Source organism: Prenolepis imparis, unplaced genomic scaffold (assembly GCF_030444845.1).
Source record: "Prenolepis imparis isolate NDT839.2.m4 unplaced genomic scaffold, iyPreImpa1.0 SCAF_4, whole genome shotgun sequence".
NCBI classification, from domain to species: Eukaryota; Metazoa; Arthropoda; class Insecta; order Hymenoptera; family Formicidae; genus Prenolepis; species Prenolepis imparis.
The window spans coordinates 2,036,962-2,058,060 of record NW_028141162.1 but is presented as its reverse complement, the minus strand read 5'-3'; the positions used below and the strand labels follow the sequence as shown (position 1 = coordinate 2,058,060).

Genomic DNA, 21,099 nt, shown 5'->3' with positions numbered 1-21,099 from the left:
TTGACATTTTATAATTTTTTAACAATTCCATCGTCATCGCGATAATAATTCTTCTCCTGAAATTCTTACGCTCAGAGGAAACGTCGGGAAAATTTCGAATAGACTTGCTATTAAGAGGACAAATTTGGCTCGCGCTTTTTGTCGTCCAACGATTCGAAACCGGCAAAAGGAAGCCAGGATCACGACACGTTACCGCGAGTCGTAGGATTAATTTACGGCAATATAAATCCAACGACGCGGTGTGTAGCGGGGGGATAAAGTCTCGCTAATGGCGAGATACTAACTAAAGTAACGGACGCGCCGAGGGAGGATTACGCGGCGAGAAACCGCGGGTGGACGACGCCTACGTAAACACGAAAACGGATATACTACGTTTTCTCCCCGACCCGGCTAAATGAATGACGGTGGAATATATGGAGTGTCAATATTTTATCGACACACAACGTAGCGTCACGCCTTTCCCCGGGTAAACTGCAGAAAGCGGAAGGTATCGGCGTCGAAAATACACTCGGACATCGGGTCTCTCGACGACGCGACGATGTCGTTGAAGGAAGGTGCAAGTCCAGGCCTTCGGTCCAGACTCCAAACGCGCGAGATAAATAGGATTATTATTAGTGCCCGATAAATTCGGATCGATTTCGCGTCTCTCGGTCAGGATTTTTTTCCACCGGGTAGAACGAAAGCTAAGCGTAAAAGCAAAGTCATGTCATCCTAGTGTATTGGATGTATTCGAGGGATATAAATGCTTCGTTTGAATCGTCCCGGTCGCGTTTTGCGCAAACTTTCCCGGTAACAACTTTATTAAAAGATACTTGGACTTTTGTCTCGAGCACTAATAAGAAATATTTTATATCCCGTTCGATACGGCACGTATCTCGAACGAATGTCATATGTATGTGTTTGGAGGTAAAGGATATATGTATATACGACACGGACGCGAATTCATCGCCAAGGATTAGATATAACTCACGGGTAAGAGCGAGGGAAAAATTGGACCGGTCATAATTCACGTTAGCCGTATTTCACGTGTCTTTTTACTCGCGTCTCGCGGGAGCGATTAGATCGCTTGGATTATTCACGATGACTTTCCACCGATTCATAGTTACCGAGACGTATCAAAGAGTTTTATTGTTGAGTCGTACAATAATTCTCGCCCCGCCATTCGTCATTCTATCTCTTACAGAGACATCAGAGATCAATTATCCGTAATCGATTGTCGCATTTATGAAAATTTATAATTACGTTTCGACAAATTGCTAGAAATTTTAGAAAATAAATTTTATAAATGATATTAAAATATATAATTTATATTTAATATTTAAAAAAATTGAGATCAATATTTAACGTTATACTTTAGCTTAGGTTTACCTAGGATTAGGTTTTTATAAAGCGCCTTGAACGCGCGATATACCGATCGCCAATTTTCCATATCTCCGCAAAAAGAATAAACGATACTTAAGAAACGCTGAGGCATAATACTTTGTAACAATTGAATTGGTAATGCACGTCAGTTTATACAGCGATGCAGCTGCTTAGTCGCTGCCGGGGGATGAGGGTAACGGTATAATTCGGTATTGGAATCGACCGACTTTCCGAACACGACGTCCGGATTTATCGTTCTTGTGCGAAACTCGCGGGAGAATCATAGCAGCGCCGGCCAGATTTATTGGACGAAATGCACGTCCGCCAATGACGAAGTGGAAGATGCATCGCGAGAGCGGAGCGGAGACGGAGGGCGGGACCGTGTTTTATTTAATCTATGAATCGCAAGCAAAACGCGGACTTCGACATTCAAAAAGAGGCCCGGGACTCATTCATATGTATGACGCGTATAACCCAGTTTGGATTCAATTCTGCTCGAGAGACATTTGTGTGGCGTTTGCTCCTCGCGAAACTTGTGCAAGCTCTCTTCCGGCGAACATCGGGCACTCGCGAGAACGCCCTCGAAAGTTTCCGGTCAGCATCGCGAGTTGGCGTAATTAATCTCAAGACGCGTAGGAGTAATATTTACTTTTTTCCCGGTTATATATTTCCCGCATATTTGAATTAAACTTTTTTTCCCGTGAATACTTATCATCGAGGTAGCGTATTTCGTCAGTTCAACGAGGGTGAATAATAGTAAATCATTTCATTCGTTTCACGCACGTGCGAATTTTATTTTATATATCATTTTTAAAGAACGAAGATAATTGTGGTTTTCTCGAGTGCCTTTCAATATTGTTGTTTCGACAACTTGTGTTCAGGGACTTGGCGGAATAATTTTAGATTTTATTTGTTAGATATATATATATATTTAATATATAGAAATTTCTCGGGGGAGAACTCGCGTATCAAGCGTACTTCGATGTCGGCGATATCGATATGACGCGTATTTATTTTACCGATTAACTTAGCCCACTACTAAAGTGTGTGTGTGTGTGTGTGTGTGTGTGTGTGTGTGTGTGTGTGTGTGTGTGTGTGTGTGTGTCTCCGACTGGGTATTTGATTTCTAAACCGTGTTTACTGTCATCGCGCGTTCGCCGGAAACTCATCGATGGTTCACGATTGGAGTGTATAGGAAATTTCGAGTCGAACCGAAACCGCATAGGAAGCTGCACTTGGCTAGACCTTAATTAAATTCAACGCTTAAATGTCTAGTTGGAGGGAGCACAATCGAAGAGCGATCGCGCAAGCGGATAGATCGAGAAACTCTTACCGGTGTTTCTCTCGTCCGTCCTCTTGGAAGTTGAATTAAAATAAATAACTCGATCATTCGATAAAGAAACGCACTTCAACGAAGCTGTAATTTGATTTGCGTAAAGAAAGCGTAAAGAAAGAAGGGCGAGGAGATGTAGGAGAGGTTCGGAGTTCATCGTGGTGGATTCTCGCGACACTCTTCTCCATTCAGACCGAGTGAAATAAATGAGAATTTCTTTTCTCTTCGCTGCAACGAACATCGATTCGATATAGACGGAATGATTATCGCGCGTGGTTGCTTTATCGGTTGACTTACATTAATTCGAGATCAAAGCTTTCGACGAGTCGAAACAAAGTGCTCTCTCCGGCCGACGTGAAAGGGATCTTTCGTTTTAACATCCGGAAGGAGAAACGAGCGCAGGATATTGTTAAGTATTAAGGAACCGAGTACCTTTGTAACACCGCGAGAGAACCTCGTGAAAGAGAGCGGATAAAAGACGACGATAATCGAGATCTCATCGATTGCGATACGTGAAGGGACGGACTTCAGGGCCGTTGACCGTCAGCCTTCCGGAGAAATACAACTTAACTCTTTGCGCTCCAATTATCGAAACCCGAGTTCCCGAGATCCCTTTCGCTCATCATGCATATCGATGAAAGGAGATATCTCTCTTCTTAATTGCCGACGAAGATGTCCGAAGCCCCGTGAGATAGATGATACTTGAAGAAAACGGCTCCATTACTGCTAACGTTTAATCAACGAACAAGTTCGCCAGTCGATCTCGTTTTCCTCCCTTTCATCATGTGATTCCATCAGTCTTTCATTTTCTTGCGCGCTCTTCAGCTTCTTTTTTTTTTTCTCCGCGCGAAACTATTTCGAATCGTACGTCCGCACACGTGCGTGTATATTCCATAATATATTTTATGTCTTCCAATTGAATCGATTGCAACGATATATGGCGCGTTCGTGTAGTTCGCGTCGGCTATTCGATTCGCTCGGTTTTTATTTTTTTCCGATGAGACCATTCATTATCCCGTGTTCACGATACACACCTCGCATTGTGGCTTTGATACCGGCTTTGATGCATGTCGCCAGTTACACTCTGTGCGTAGTATACACGGTCAACTAACCACGGTCCCCTGATGCTCCTCATGAGACATTCTCATTGTCAGTCAGTGCACGCGGGCTCGATATCAACGTGATAGGAATACGCGTGCGAATCGCAGTCGATCGAATGGGACGACGAGGGAAAAAGAGTGTCCCGAGATTCTATTGCGCTCTCTCCCCCCAGCCAGCATCTTTGACCGTTGCTGGGGATTCTTTGCAACCAACACAATCGGCCTCGTTTCCTTTTCCGCGGACGTACCGCATCGATCGCAGAGAGCGTCCTCGAGCTGAAAAGACGACAACCTCATCTCTCTTCCTCTCTCGACAGTGGTTTTCTATTCTTGACCTTTAAGTCTTCGCGATGAGTCGCCGGCGCCGTATCGATTTCAATGGAGTCTTATCTATCAATCGAACACTTTCTTCGTGGTGGTGTTCATTATCTCTATATATAATAATAAGTTGTTTGAATAACATTTATTCTTTTTTTTAGAGCACGTTTAATTTCGTAAATTTATTTGTTTTAATCTCCGACCGAGGAAGAATTAATGTTATATAAGTTCGTGCCTTCACTTGAACGCCGATCTTTCTCTCGACGTCCGCGATAATTAATCATTATTAGTCGAGGAATCGAGGAAGAGGCCTCGTGCGTTATAGTGTTTTATGTGTCCGCCAGCGTTCGAGGAAAACCACGTGTAAATCATAATTTTCGAGTTACCGCACTGCAAATACCGCACGGTAAATCAAAGCTGTCCGCATAACAAAACTAAAGTATGATGTATCGAGACTTTACGCCGTGCCTGATTTATATTATTGTCGGCACTCTTTGTGTCCGCTGTATATATACTGGCGCATTTATTTGCGCCATCGAAACACGTTAGAATAGAATCGATCGAATAATATATATACATGCATATATTCGGTCACATTAGTATCTACCGTAATATCTATTTACACGCGGGATGATAATGAGCAGCGAGCACCGGATAATAGAATATTCCTTTTGACCGAAAGCGCAAAATTTATTTCGATTTAATGACAAGTGCCAAACATCGCGCGATAACGAAACAAGAATCTACATAATTACTACACAACACAATATCGCAAATATGACTAGGTAAATAAATTAAGCTCCCTCTTCACCTCCCCATCCCTCTTTGCTCTCCCTCCCACTCGGGGTGTAAATTGGCTGTATCAATTACGAATTCGTCGGATGTCATCACGAATTCGCGAATTCCAGTCCACCGTTAAATTAATTCGCGCGCGACAAATCGATTTCATTATCCCGCAGCTTTCATAAATCGAGTAATGGCCGGGAAGAAACGTGCTTTCTTGTTATTTCGTTAAGACGAAAGGTGCACTTTATCTCGATACACTTTGCAGAATTGCAGCAGTGCGCGATATAACGCGAACGTTACTTTGTGTCCCGGATAATATTCCGGGGATATATTTCAGAGGTGTTTCTCTTCTCCGAAGAGGTGCAATCTCCGCGGGGAGACACGTATCCTTTTGACGAAGTATTGGAGCGCGAAACATCATTTGCTTACACGAAGAAGGTAAGAAGGAAGAGAAGGGGAGGATGGAGTCGAAAATACCCATTTCATCGCCAGCTTGAGCTTCAGCGATTACAAATCGTTTCTGCTTATATCTCGATTCTCGTCTCGCTGAGGGGGAGGGGGGAGGGAAGGTAATATTCGTCCTCTTGTTTAACTTCCGCCTTAGCTCGCCGTGGCTCTCGACACAATTCTTCGCTGTAATCGAATGTATACGAGTGCGGAAGGCGCTTAACCCCGATTTTTCTTCGAAAATCCTTCCTCGCGCGATTCTCCTTCTCCCTTTTTCTCACCACGTGAATGTCGGAAAAGAACAATTTAAACGCGCATGTAAGAAAGAAAAGAGAGAGAGAAAGGGGGAGAAATTTTACGCCATTCTCTCTTCTCCGAGTGAGGAAATGACACGTTTGTATTATTAAAATGTGCCTTATTAAAATTTATGAGTGCGATCGATATGTCAATATATACTTTATAAAGAACGTTCCATTCGCCTTCCACGTTCTACGCGAATCAAAGCGGCGGAATAGTCAGCCTCGCGAATCAGATATAATAGAGAAGAGAAAGAACGTCAAATGAACGCCGATGTAAAGATTCGACCTCACTGAATGAAATTCTTTGTTCATATAAAGCGATCGCTGAGGAGAAAATATTTTTACGGTTTAATCCTGGAAACCTGATATGAAGATACGATGTATTCGACTTTATTTTATGAAAAATACTTTAGAGCGACTTTTAAAGGGGCTTCTGGCTTCGCCGTTGCGACGTCAGACTCTCAAGTGATGCTACCAACCTGTATTCGGTGCACACGACGGACAGTTACCCCCTTATCGATGCATCCTCGCTCCGTCTTACGTGCGACGTCTTTCGCGCGCATAAGCCACAACCACTCTTTCGTTTGCAGCTTACGTTGCAGAATCTTGACAGCGTATCGGGGCGAAGTAGCGATCTTCCGGGGCTGATTATGGGTTGACGGACGGACCTGGACGCGCGGCCCCTTTTCCGCAGAGTTTAGCTTAATGGCCGCCTTAAAGAAATTACTGCCACGGCGGCCGTAAAGCACGGAAAAGTTTATTACACCACGCCGGGATAGCGAACAATTTCGCCCGGAAAGATTAGTCCGCCGCGCCGCTGTGCGCTGAAATAATCCCATAATGTATACCGAGGGAGGTAACTGCGGCCGGATGAGAAAAAGCCGGGGACGGGGCGCAACTTCTTAAAATCCGAGCACGCGCCGCTCCCAATATCCACTCGCGCGGATAATCTACCGCCTTAATCTTTGATCTTAAATCCTTCGCGTTAGCGCGCCGCTCGACGACGAAAAACCACCGGGTGCGCACCTTTACTGATTTTTTTATTCCTCGTTTATTATACGCGACAAATAATTTATTTTTAACCACAACGTTAGGACAAGCGTCATATTATAATATGGAATTAATTTAAGACGTGGTATATATATATATATATATATATATATATATATATATAGCAATAAAATGATTTATTTGAATTTCTCAAAATAAATACCCTTGGAAGATTTTTTTCATTATATATTCCTATCTTGGTTCCTTGGATTTTCCGTAATATTTCCGTAATACATATATGTGAATTTGCCTCGCTTTTTCTTGTGAATCTTCAATTGAAACCGACTGCATGCCCGAGGCTCTATTACAAATTGAATCAAAATTCAACGCGATTGTAATGGACGTAATGTATGATGACAAGTATTGAGTATAGGTGGTGTTTTTTTTTTTTTTTTTTTTGTATATATTCTGTATTCGACAATATTACATTCCGAATAACGATTGAAATAGCGAACGAAAAGCACTGAGAGCGTTCAATGCAACGCCAGTTGCAGTCGAGAAAAATGGATATTTAAATTACAAAAAAGATATAATGAATCGCGTTTTCCGCACGATATACATTTAACATGTACAGTAGAAAGTTCGTGGAAAAAAAGCTTCCCTTTTATGTCGATATAAAAAATAACCTTTTTTAAATATTTTTAATTACATTCTATTTGATTGCACTCTAGTATCGCGAAAATGTCTTCTTGAGACGTTAATTTATTTCCCTGATAGATCCATTCCAATGAGATAGTTGTGAAAGAGTGAAATCGTCGCGAGTCAATGATAGTCTCTACGTTTTCGATGTTGACAAATTTGAGAAATTTGTCACTCATTCGCGAAATTTGCCAGTCGAATCCATTACGCTTGAATTAATTAATTAGAGAGTGCTTGATTTCGTTTCGAATTTTCACGGTCGTTGCAACGGCAGAAAACGATAGGGGCGTGCATTGTTAGTGCAAGACGACAAGATTGTATCCACTCTGTACATTGATGAAATTTATCTGCGTAGAGAGAATGATACAAAACAGATCGCGAAACACGGGCGTTATTCGTCGATCAGTTTGAAGTTGATATTTCCATACAACGGCAAAGGAAAATATCTGCCTATGTGGGGAAGCAAGTTCGCTTAAATTATTGCAGAAAATCTAGTGAATCGAAAAATGCAGTATTTTTTAACATCATGTTAAATATTTACTTGATCAAATAGACAAATAATATCTTTTTATCAAAAATAATATACATTGTTAATAAAAAAATTAAGATGAAAGATTGCAAAAGACATTGAAACAAAAAAACAATAATGACGTTCTAAATAAAATTGAAATGTAAAAAATATAAAAAATATAAATTTTTATATTGTCGTTGTTTTATAAGATTTATCTTTACATTTTTGTTTCACATTGGCTTTTTTCGAATTTTTTTCTCAAGTTTATAAGAAAAAAGAATTTTTTATGAAAAGAAAGGTCAATTCCTATTAAATTTAGATGTATTTAGTTTTGCAAAAAAAATAATATTTTCAAAAATTCATAAAAATTTTGCATGATAAAAATTAAAAATTACAATTGTAAAAATAAAAAAATATCTATTTTTTTTTATTCTAGATAAATTTTGAGGCTGAATGCTAACCACTACATGTGTGCAAGATTATTCAGAACGACATTATTGTTTTTTTTTTTTTTCAATATCTCTAAACATTTTTTATTTTGATTATATTATTTAAAAAAATATGTTTTAATAAAAAAAACATTTGTATATTTGTTTAAATAAAAAATTTCACTATGTCCAATTTTTCAATTCACTGGACTTTTATAATCTTTTAAGTGATATTGCGGAAAATATCGTCGTGGCAATGACAACAGAAACGATGAACGCAACGAGACTCCGATTATATGGACCGCCGCGAAACAATGGCGCATTCATCCGAATGCCCGTCGAACATTCGTTGCCGATATTTAATCGACACGAGTTCCATTAGGGAACATATGTCCGGTAGAGGTGTATTTCTCTTTTCGTGATTTTCCACGGCCACCGCACAGCGTCATTTCCGCTGACACCGATCGAACAATGACAGCACGCGGCTTTACGTCGCTACAGCAATCGTTTCACCTGATATCGAAGAACAGAGAGCGGAAGCAAATTTGAAGGTCGAGTCGTCGCGTTTTACATGGAGAAAATAATCATCTGCACAGATAACGCGATCACTGTAACACGATCCTCCACCTCGTTAGAGATGCATCTAGATAATGAAGATATGTCATACTTTTGGACACGCCCAGTCAAAGTTCTCCTCAAAGTGTCTTTTTTTCTTTCCGGAACCGTGCAATTGTCTATATTTTTCTACTTTCCACTTTCACGAAGAAATAGATATCCAAACAAAGACTTTTTCACACTTGTCTAAAGACTCCGAAATTGTGTAGTGTAATTAGCGGAAAAAGACACAAGATTGGCAAAAGACTGGCAGATTCGCTGAAATCGCGCCAACCGAGAGAGAGAGAGAGATTCAGCGAGATATATACATTATAATCTTGTTTATTTTCTTATATTCTTTCTTCAGCCGAGGCGCTCTAGATTAACGCGAGCCATTATGTATAGACAATCAATCAATAAACACGCCGATACAAATAGGCGACCGAGCGCGTTAACATCCAAAGTTGGTGAAATTATGTTGGACATTCAGATTGAACAACAATCGATATTTGGGCGACTATCTCGATTCGAAACGTTCGTTTACACGCGCCGAAAATGATCGGGACTGTAACGATTTACCGCGTTGAAACTTTCGGCTACATGCGTTAGCGTAATTTATCAAGTTTCCTGTAAACTTCGCAACGGCTTTATAATTTATCAGGGAAGCTGAAGCTACTTTGAAAGTTGTAAGAGGATAATAATGATTTATTATATAAGCATTTTATGGTTGACTTTATGGGTAAGCGAGCATTAACGACTCGATACTGCCGAGTGTCATGATTTAGTAACAGATTTTTGTAGAATCAATATTCTTTTTCTTTTAACGACTGTGGTCTTGCGGTTTTAAAAATCATTTTGGGAATATTCTGATATCTTGACATATTCTTCATGTCGAAGTAAATCATGGGACTGCAATTTTGTAATTTCATTGCAATTAAAAAATATCATGCTTTCACGATGTTTCCAGGATAAAAAAAATATAAAGCAACATTTTAATCGTTACGTATTTTCTCAATAATACTAAATTCCTGGTATAATATACTTTCGGCTGTTGAATTTACCGCAATGGCGAGGATTTCACATTGATTTCTTTTATGAACCGCGAATTCCACGAATCCCCTCCCTCTTCCCTCCACGTCTCCCATTGATGAGGAATGCGACGCTGCATCGTCGTTTCGATGCCGGATCGAACAAAGGAGAAACGTGAAAAAGCGATCGGAAGGCAGCAGGTCATATAATTGCTGGGAGATTGAACATTCCGTGGCACCTTGATGCCCGACAAATCCGCCTCGTCTGCGAAAGCTCCGTCGATGCAGTCGATTGTCGGAAACGATCGACGATTTTTGAATACGTCTTCTCTCAACGGGACGAATTCCGTTCCTTCGTCAGCGCGATCTTCGTCTCTCTTGGGACTCATTTCTTAGGAAAATGTCATTCGTTTCCGACTGTCTCGTCCTCTTATGAAATTCTATCGCGATTCGCAGACCGCAAGAGCGTCGTTACCGCAAGAATCTCATCTTCGAATAATGTCTCGAAGCATTTTCTCGACACATTGTTCGAATTGAAGTCCGATTAACGTATCGTTGCTAATTAATTGTCAAATAGATAATTTATTGATTTGTTGTACAATTATGTTTTGCGATATTTTGAAATTAATTTCATCCGGTTTTTTCTTACACATTCATATAAGATTAAATTACGAACGCTTGTCTGCTATCTGCCGCATATAAATATTTTCATTCTGAAGATATCGAGTTTGTCGATTTTTTATTCCTCAATAACGATCAGCCATGAATTCTTCAGGAGCCTTTTGAGTTGAACTTTGACCTCGCTTAGAAAGGAAATAAATCTCATTACTTTGATGCTTTGCAAACAGCCAGATACTTTTGTCGATCGAAAAGAACGGATGTAATATCTGGATCCGTCTAAAGTTTCATCAAATCGCCTCGCGGAAATTGACGCGAGACAAGACGTTTACAGGCCTCGTGAAATCGATCGAGACCGTTGATCGATATTATCCGTCGCGAGACCAAGGATCTGACGACGGACGCGGCGAGGATTCAATAAGATGAGGAGAGAAAGGGGATATACAGGCACTCCGAATAAAATTGGCAAAAGCGCGCAGATAAGGAGGACGAAGGAAGGGCGAAGGGCTAATACCCTTCTGTAATATCGTAATGGGATAGACGCAAAGTAGGTCGTAGGGTGAGAAGGTCGCTTTATCACGTGTCCTGCATATCTTCGAGCCTAACTCGAAGAACTGGGATCCGCAGGAAGCAATGAAGCTTCATTACGATTCCGGATGCGTCGTTCGTTCGCTGAACCCGGGTTCAGAAAATCTGGTTGCGCCATAAGCATATGGTTTTACGTGCAATCCAGACCCTTTGACTCCAAAGAGTATATTAAGCATAACTGTCAACGATAAACTTCGCAAAGGTAGTAGATCAAGAATTTTTGTCATTTAATTCTAAGAATCTCTTTGTTTCTATTATTTTCTATTTTTAAATTATTAAAATTTTCACAAGTCTTTTTTTTCAGTTGTTTCAATTTACTAAAATTATTTTTTTAATCGAAAAATTGAAAAATATGTTAATAAAGTAAAAGCTTTGAATTCGATAGCGCCAGATCAAAGGAGTAACTCTGCGCGAAATCACGGTGTATCATATTCACCGGTCGAATAGAATTGCCCGAGCGTCTCAAAGCGAAACGTCGTTCTATACTTATATATTAGAAGCACCGCGCACCCGCTTGGAAATGGGATCTGTGAAACGGTATCTAGACGAAAGAGATGCGGCGGATAATCTCGCAGTTGGCTTCCGGTAGACGTCTCCGTCGTATCAGATCGGAGATCCTTTCGGGAATGAATCTCACCGGGAGTGTGAGAGGAGGATGAAGAGGAGGGTGAGAGTGGTAGAGAGGACGCGAGGGAGGGAAGGTGGCGCGTGTAAAAGCGCGACTGCGGATGAGTAGGTCATGTCGCGACCGACAAGGGAGAACCGAAGAGGGTGAACTGAAAAGGAGAGAGGACGCGCGGGAATCCCTCGGGACACAGATGATCCCGACGGCCGGGGGGTGGAGGTGGCGATTCTCTACCCGAGAATCGGAGGGGGTAAATGGGGAGACAAATGGGGTAGAGTCCGGAGGATGGGGGAACAAGAAAGGCGGTAGGAAAGAGAAACGGGATACCTTGAAAGGTTTTCCGGCCAGCAATTAGGCAACTGCTTGATCTCACACTTTTTCAGATTCGCCCCGTTCGTCGACCGACCGATGCTTTTTATCCCTTCCGTTCGCCTCCCATCGCGAATAAGACGACGTTTTCCGCTAACGTAACTTTCTCGGAATCTTGCGGTCAGACGTTTGCAAAGAGTTTTTCTCGAGTTGTTTATATAAACGATTCTCATCATTAGGATAATTAACTCCGTTGGGCGCGTTTTTAAATCATAAATTTTGGCCGTCGTATATTTCATATTCAGTTTCAGAAAATACGCAGGTTTGATACTGAATTTTCTTCGGTTGTCGCTTATCTAATAAAGCGTTATCTCATATTTTGTTTAAGGAATTTATCGCTACATTTAGCAGCAAATGGACGAATGTAAAAATGGGGAATGTAAAACTCGACTCGATATATAAAAAGGTTAATGAGTTGCTAAATTATCGAGTCGCCGCGACTCGACGAATTAATTAGCGCAAAACACGAACGTCGGGATACTGGCCGTCAACTTATCCGGAGCAAATGACAAATTAATTTTTAACAGTTAACTCTAGATGGCGATCCCTGAAAAAGCGGGCGTACTATTATAGCCAGGAAGCTCGGCGGACAGATCCTCTTTGTCCAGTGAGTTTTCGACCGAAAGAAAAGGGCGAACGTCAGAAAGACAGATAGAGAACGAAAGAAAGACCGAAGAATGAGTGGCGAGAGGGGAAGAAAAGCGAACGTTAGAGCTTCCGACGTTTTTCCGAGCGGCAATTAGACACCTTTTCGACCTCCTATGAGCCGTTCTCGAGTATCTAGGAACTAGTTCTTTCGAAAGTTCACGCTATTTCTCTCTCGACATGAATCTTCGCGATAAAATGTATATATTTCGCACTACACGGAAACTATTAAACGTACAAATAATTGCATATTTTTACCAGAGATTTCTCTCTTAAACATGTATAATCGACGAAATACTGACTTAATAATATACGAGCCATCTGTGGTGAACAGATGTCGCCGGTCCGGTAGAAGAGATACGTAAAACGGAGAAAGAGCACGCGGCTACCATCGACTGTGAATATATACCTTCCTTTTATGAGAGCTCTCGTTAAAAGCTCGGGAAATGCACCAAAGCGTGCCGGAGCGATTGCGGAGGCCAAAGGTATCGCTTAAAGAGCTTTAAGAAAAAAAAAAGAGAAAAGAAAGGAACGCAGCATACCCACGTGTACCTCTTAATGGCTGCGCAAGTGAATCGCTGCATCGACGGAGGAAGGGGGTGACAGGGGGGTGGTACGTTAAGAAGAGGTCAGGCGAGGTATGCAGGCGCGATTCTCCCTCTCCGCAAAGAAGAGGTGAGAGAGAGAATGAGAGAGGGAAAGTGACGAACGGAGGGTGAGGAGCTTTAGAAGTTCGAAATCTTCTTGCGACTGCCGTGAAGGAGACGCCGTGACTGCGGAAAGGCGAGGACGTTAGAACTAATTGGATTTTCGCGTCCGTAACGAGTTTTTTCGCCAATAATTCCGACCTTTTTTCTCCTCGCGGGACGGTCGTTAAAGCCGCCGTCTCGGAGAAGAGGCGTCTTTATAACTCTGTTTCGGATCGATCGACCGTTCGTACTTTCGTAGAACATTCCAGCGACGGGCGTTTATAACGGAATCGTGGATCGCGAAATTGGAGCGCTTTTATACGAATGAACGTCGAAAGAATCTGACCGCGGTCAGTCCTTCAGCGACTCGCACGTCTTCGTTCAATTGATATCCTGTGTGCGTATATATCAACGAGAGGATTAAGGTCGCGCTTAAACGCTCATTAAGCGAACCGGTTTTCGTCACGATTGCTTAATTGCGAGAGTCAATTTTGAAGCGTAGTAAGACGGGTGAGACGTCTTGCCTTTCATATCGGAAATTTGTAGTTATCGAGAAATTAAAGGAAGAAAACGACGCTCTCTTAATTCGCCTTTACGGACTTAATCGGTGGTGCGAATTTTATCAGCTAAGTTCTATTTTATTTATCGAAATTATGTTAATTAGAGAGAGATTTTCCGATTTATCCCGTGCGTTACGTGATCCGTAAACGCGCAAAAACTCCACTGACTTTTTTCAGGCCAGCTCTTCTAACGAGTCGGCAAACGTCCTCGTTAGAATTATTAGTGGCGTTCGACTTAATGATCCTCGCGAAATCTGTACTCGGCGCTTTCCTTCTTTTTAGTACTTCGTTACGAATTATTTCACAAGATCTCGTCAACTCAATATATAGTTTCGAATATATTATAGATTGACATTTTTATTTCAAAAATTTTATTTTAATAACGTATATCTACTTTTAAAAATCAAGAGACAGTTTGAAATATTGAGAGAAGATATGTTATTAATTTTGAATGAATTTTCATCTTAGCCTGATTTTGACATTATTAAAATAATATAATTATTGTTAAAATATTTAATGCCGGAGACATACAAAGATTAAATATACGATAAAAGACGAGGTGATAATTTGTATATAACATTTGTCTGATGGCAAACGAGGTGTCGATGCTTCTCCGAGTCGGATGTCGTTGATCATGCAGAGAGATACAGAGACTTCTATAAATAGATTAATTAAGAAACACGTATGGAATATTAATGATGCCCGCACTTGATAGCGTCTCTCGCAGGGAGATTTGCCCCAACCCTTCGCGATCAGTTTCAGCAACACATGGCGATAGATTTAAATGCATACTCGCAAGTTCTCGAACGTCGTTAGGCACACGTGTTAACACGTTTATATTCAGCGTCTCTTTGACAGTAAATCGATACGTTATATTTGCAAATTTAAGCATTACTTGTAAATATATCTTTCGTATTCGACACATATACACATATATAACTCGCGAGAGATATTGCATATCGGAGAATTTCCGATAAATACTTAAATTTTTAAAAGGAATCTCCCTGTTGTTTAAACGTGACACGATACTCTCGAACGTGTCAAGAGATTCGCTCTACTACGTGTTATCCTGTCTCGTGTATATCCTGTCCCGGTACGCGTCCCGTCATGTGACGCAAAACGCACAGATGTTGTAATTCGAGAGAAAACGTCGGGGATTAAATTACTCGCGGCACGATTTTCGGCTATAAATCAGGCCGAATGCGTTCCACACTGAGGCAGCCAACTGATTTCACCTTAACGAATAATTTACGACGACTGTTTTCACCCCTATAACCATCCGACTGCGGCAAGATACCACTGCATGTATACGTATGTAGTTTCACATTGCTTTTAAGGTGAATAAGAGAATGCCGCAGTAAACAATTTTATACTACTGGTGTACTAACTGCGTCAGTGAATGTATAATTAGTGAACAATTCATAAATCTACGAGTATCTAATTCCGGAATCATATATATATGTATAAACTAATGTAATTGTGTTCTTTCAAAACAAATGCGCATGAAAAATATCGGGGTTTTAATTATTACAGAATTAAACAAATTGTAAACCTACATATGTATATAAAAAACGTAAATTAATTTAGTTGGATGGCTTTCGTCATTTTCAACATTCTCTTTTCACTCACCAGTTCATCTATTTTAACAAAGGACTCGGCACAGTATTATTCCTTTTTTCATCAGTTTTTTCTTTTTTTTTTCAATTCGAAAGGACGATGTACGTGTGCTTTCTCTCTCTGTCTCTTTCTTTCGCGCAACGAAAAGCCGCTTTCTTTCGGCAGTAAATTGTGAACGGAAATCCGAGGGCAATTCTGAATCTAGGTCGTCTGTTTCCAAAAGCCGCTATCTCCAAAGATTGGCATTTTTCAAGACATGAGTAAAAGCGTGTAATAAATTGATCGATTGCGATAAATTTCGTCTCGAGAAATTCCGCGACGATGACACATCGAATTTTCCATGATTTCTTTGTTTCGAAATGTCACGCGTTCTCACCGATCGTCCCTTCGATCGAAAACTGGCCGAAAAAAAGATATGAAGAGAACTTTTGAAGTGTCCATTTCCCAAAGTTCGTTTCTGACTTGATCGAATGAATTTTTGTTCCACAAATATCAAATGGCTCGGATCAGACTTCAGGAGAGAAGGTATTTCTGTCTCATTTTCAATAAAAAGATCGAAATTGCCGGATTTTCGAAATAGACGACCAATTTAAGATTCGCAGGTCCTCGGACAATTGTCGGGGAAAACCCCGTCGCTCCCTAGCCGATCTTTGTGCTTCCTCCGGAATCTCGGATCTGACGTGAGCGTGAAAACTGTCAAACGATTCTTTGCTTCTTCCGACGCGTCTGGTTGGCGTCGCGGAACAGCTGCTCGCGAGAAAATTGGAAAGCATTTGCCCACGGATTTCTCCTTTATTTTCCTTAGAATCTTGGATCCTGCACCGAATCTCCCATCGCTATTTGAATCTCCAAATCACGTGACGCGCGACAGAAGGCTCGACATTGCTAGGGGAGTTGTATGGAATTCCGGAAAAAAGGCGCATCTCGCTCCGAATTTTTTTTTGAATTAGTAAGAAAAGTCACTTTATGAATTTTCGAATATTAGATTATTATTTCGTAATTTTAATGAAAAATCGGGCGAAATTAATTTTCTCTTAAGGTAATAATGTACAAATTATGTATACATATGTATTGGATAAATGCGTGCACCAAGAGGAAAATTCAAACAAATTATTGATGCGCTTGATGTACGTCAAACAGAGATTAAAATTAACGAAATATATGTTACACAATTTAATATTATTTTAATCGAATTATTTATCAGCAAAACCTTTTAATTTCAACAAATCAGCAACCGCTCCGATAAATATCAGATAAACATCAAATAGATTTAATACAAAGCATTTTATTAATTTCATTCAATATTTATTCGAGCGGAACAGTTTTGCTCCGAATCAAACCGAGCTTTCTCTCAGTTTTTCCCTGTCGTTTTAAAACCCATTTAAAAAGTCGAGACGTCGTCGACTCCTCGCCGGAGGAAGACATATTAAATATATAAGAACGTATATAAATAGTCAGATTGATGAGTAGAGAAAGCAGAGAGAGAGAGAGAGAGAGAAAGAGACGATAAAGCAGAGAAACAGAGAAAGGAGAGATTTCGCCGCGAATCCGTCGCCGACTAAAGGAAACAGCTGCTCCGTCGGAGAATTCGCGTCTCTATACGGAAAACGGAAGATAGAGATGAGTGAGAGCGCAGAGAGGATGCGGATGTTTTCTCGAATGCTCGCAAGGCAAAAACCAATAATGCAAAAGCCAATATCTTCTCGGCAGATTTTGGTGGCGGTGATTTATCATCGCGCCCAGCCGGAATTCTTATTAGACGTCCTAGGAGGTGTCTGCGTATTATGCATACCCTTTTCTCTCTTCCCCGTTGATCTAATCGCTCCGCGAGAATTCCAGAGGACCGCGAGAGAACCTCGCGACAGACGTTCTCCGTTCTCTTCTTCTCAACACTAATTGAGAACAGGAGCCGATAAAGAGAAACGTTAAACCTCGCCACCCCGCGCGAGATTCCCACTCTGTGAGACGTTTACGGCTTACGGCCGCGTGTTCCGTTTCGAATTTAACGCACGGATCGTTTTACCGGACCACCGCCGCGCAATGTCGGGTTCTACAAGACCTTCTGCGCGGTCTGAAATTTCGCGCCGGTGCTTAAAGACCATCACTCGGGTACACGCGGAAATCTTTGCCTCTCTCGCAACCATAGGAGAGAGAAAAAGAGAGAGACACTCTGCTTTTCCTCTCCAAGACCATAATTTTCTATTCGCGCCAGGTTGCCTGGTCGCTTTACGAGAACACTCGTTCCTCGCTCTCTTTCTCGCTTTCTCTCTGTGTTTCGTGGTTAAAACATCGTAAAAGGTCAGAGATCGCGCGGTCGACTTTTTCGGTTTTTATTTGATACCATCCTGCATCCGGGTGGTCCTCACACATGCAAGGTGAATTTTAACGGAAACGAGTGCCGGAAATCGATCACAAAAGTTAAACATTATACTTCCGATAACTTCTGAAATTTTAGGAACTTTATTATAACATTTTACGTTAACATTAATAGACGCATCTTCAATTATCTCTTAATTTCTCAGCGTAATTTGACGTTTCGTACAAACACCATTATACTCGATAAAGCGTCATTTTTTCCAGTCATACAGATGTCAAATATTTTCTAGAATCATCGCGACGTAAAGTGTAATTTTCTGATAAAAGAGTCTGCAAATTGAGCTGAATATTCACGATAATATCTCGCGCGCAACGAACGACACAGAATTCTTTGAATAATGCAGTCACTTCATTATCCTATATTGTTGGAAATTCGATCTATTTGTGAACGGGATAATTACGTATACATTATGTGTCGAGTAGTAAACCCGGATAAATTCAATTTAATACAACATCAGCATCGTTCGGAACGAAACGCTGTTTGTGGAAATATCGACGGGGGAGAGAGAGAGATAGAAAACGCTAAATACATATATATATATATATATATATATATATATATATATATTCGTACGGATTTGTATCTCTACGCGCGTATAAAATCGTCAACACGGTGTATGCGCAATACACCGTAACACGGCTCTACGAAAATAAACGAATAGTTTTCCATGCGCATGACGATGCTGTTGGTGCTTATTTTTATATCGTGGAAGGAGGAACCCCGAGCAACGAATAACGCAGTATAATAATAATACAGAGATTATTGATCGTCCCTTCCTCTCCCCCCGTCTCTCTTTTCTCTCTCTTTACTCTTTCTCTCTATGCCGATATTTAAAAATAAAACAAGTCCAAGCGCTAACCTATTCTTGGGTGCACGACCGATGTTAAAAATATCAACTTTTCGCTATAGAGAGTTTTTTTAAAGTAAAAGTGCAGCCGTCTGCTATCTATTCGATAACAATCACGCGGAAACATTTATAAATACAACACTCCGATTCTGTATACGCGCGCGCTTTTACGATATTATTTTAATTTATTAATTCTATTGTACGCAACATAAATATATATTTGCCGCGTGATATTTCGCGTCTATGGATTTTCCCCGGATTTATCGATTGCGTAATAATTTATAAAGTAATTCAACGCTCGTGTACCGACGTCGTTGAATTGCTCTCGTAGAAGCCCTGAATTATTTCGCGACGCGTTTATCGATGCGAGAGAGTCGAAGCACGGAATCTATACATAATCAGAATGCTAAGGCAGCATATGTATACATATATATATACGTTTAGTGTCGAGGTACACACTCCATCTGCTCGCGATCTGTGGATTACAACGCGGGCAATTTGCTCCGGTTCTACAACTATTAAGGCGCATTACAGGGGGCGAGGCATCAAAGCGCTCTTTGCGACGAGAAACGACGCGGTCGCGCGATTACGGGTTGACTACGGGATGCGCTTACATCGCAAAATCCGGTTTACATGGCGCTTCGCGAACTCGACCTTTAAATAAGCGCGGCGTGTCGCGCGCGCTTTTGCGCCGGTTAATATATGTATGTAGGTACGACGAGTACATCGCGAGAAGATCAACGAGTGCCGAATTCGAGTGCACTTATCCGGTTCCTTTTCCTCCTCGTTTCCCCTTTAAAAGCCGATTGGGATCGTAAGATCTTCGAGCTTTCTTTAAGTAGCGTCATATTAAATTTTCTTCTCGTGTACTGTCCCTCGTCAATTTATCGTGGCCACTTTACTGATATCAGCACAATTAATTTTTTGTTTAATTTATTAAATGTTGAATTTTTATAAAATCTTTAAGTCACTTTTGCAATTGCTCTTTAGATGAAAGGTTTTTTCTCTTTCCTATCGCATAAAATGATTGTTTATTTTTTATTTGATAATTAAAATGATTCTAAGAAATATTAGTAAGAATATCGTCGATTTTAGTTTTTAATGTTTAAAATAGCAGTAAAAATTGATACGATTAATCAAGTAAAATTAATGTCATCGATAATTTTGCCAGGAAAGTATATTATATTACTTAATATTACACAACTTTTTTAGTATTAGTATCAACACACACGCCAATTACAAAGTTGTATAATAAATATGTCACTGTTGCCACTTTTCAGAAATAAATTCACATTAAATGTGGTCCATAAAATTACGCTATTACGTATATCCAAAAGTACATTTTTAATTACATTAACATGTCATAATAAATTGACGAAGGACTGTATGTCTATAAACTTCAGATTAATTCAGGTAAAATATTTGAATTTTGATCACAATAATTACAGTACATTTGCGAAACTTTGCTTCTCATTATCGTATAATCGAAAAGACGTAATTAAGTGCACGATACGAACGTCCAAATGTCAAAAAAGACTCGGTGAACTACTTTTACCGCATCCTTTGGCGATGAATGATACGTTTGTGTGCGTGACTGTGCAGCATAATTGTAAAATTACGCAAGTTCAAACTTCGGTTATTGTTGCTGTACATCATTTGGATATACATAATCTCCGAATTCCGCTTACGTGGGTTGTTTTAAGAGCGCTTCCGACGAGAAAGCAACGTATACAGATCAAGTAGGGTCTGTTGCTGCGAAAACTTGACGGCTGTATTCGCGATTTAACTGTTCTGATTTTCCATAATTCAACGCAATTCATCTCGCTGAACTTTACGCGTATAGATATACGCATTGTTTTCTCCACTTTACACATCCGCGTTGTTAATCAACTACAAAACGTAAATATCGCGGAAGAACGGAATGCAATGCGACTCACGTTTTCGAAATTGACTTTTTTTCGTTTGCAGATGATAAATATTTACCGGCGAAAAAAGCTGTCCGAGCTAAAGATCGATACTTAATATTACATCGACCCATTTTACGGATTTCGCGGCTGTATGTAGAAGGAAAACGAGTTGATCAGATTGTCTTGTGACATTTATTTAATTAAAGAAGTCTATTATCGAAATTGCAATTCAAATTATTAAACGCATAGATAAGGTGGATAATATTTCAGGAGATTAGATTATTTCTCACCGTAATAGATTCTTTTGAATAATAAAAGTAGTTGATTTAGGTTGCCGCGAGAGATAATTGAAAAGAAATCTC

General features: G+C 40.4%; 2 protein-coding genes across 10 annotated transcripts in view; one reads left to right on the top strand and one right to left on the bottom strand.

Moving 5' to 3' along the window:
- LOC145934681 (uncharacterized) overlaps positions 1–21,099 on the bottom strand; it is a 213,359-nt gene that overhangs the window by 42,742 nt on the left and 149,518 nt on the right. The gene's annotated exons all lie outside the window — the stretch shown is intronic.
- Positions 1–21,099, top strand: part of LOC145934677 (neurotrimin) — a 363,184-nt gene that overhangs the window by 218,059 nt on the left and 124,026 nt on the right. The gene's annotated exons all lie outside the window — the stretch shown is intronic.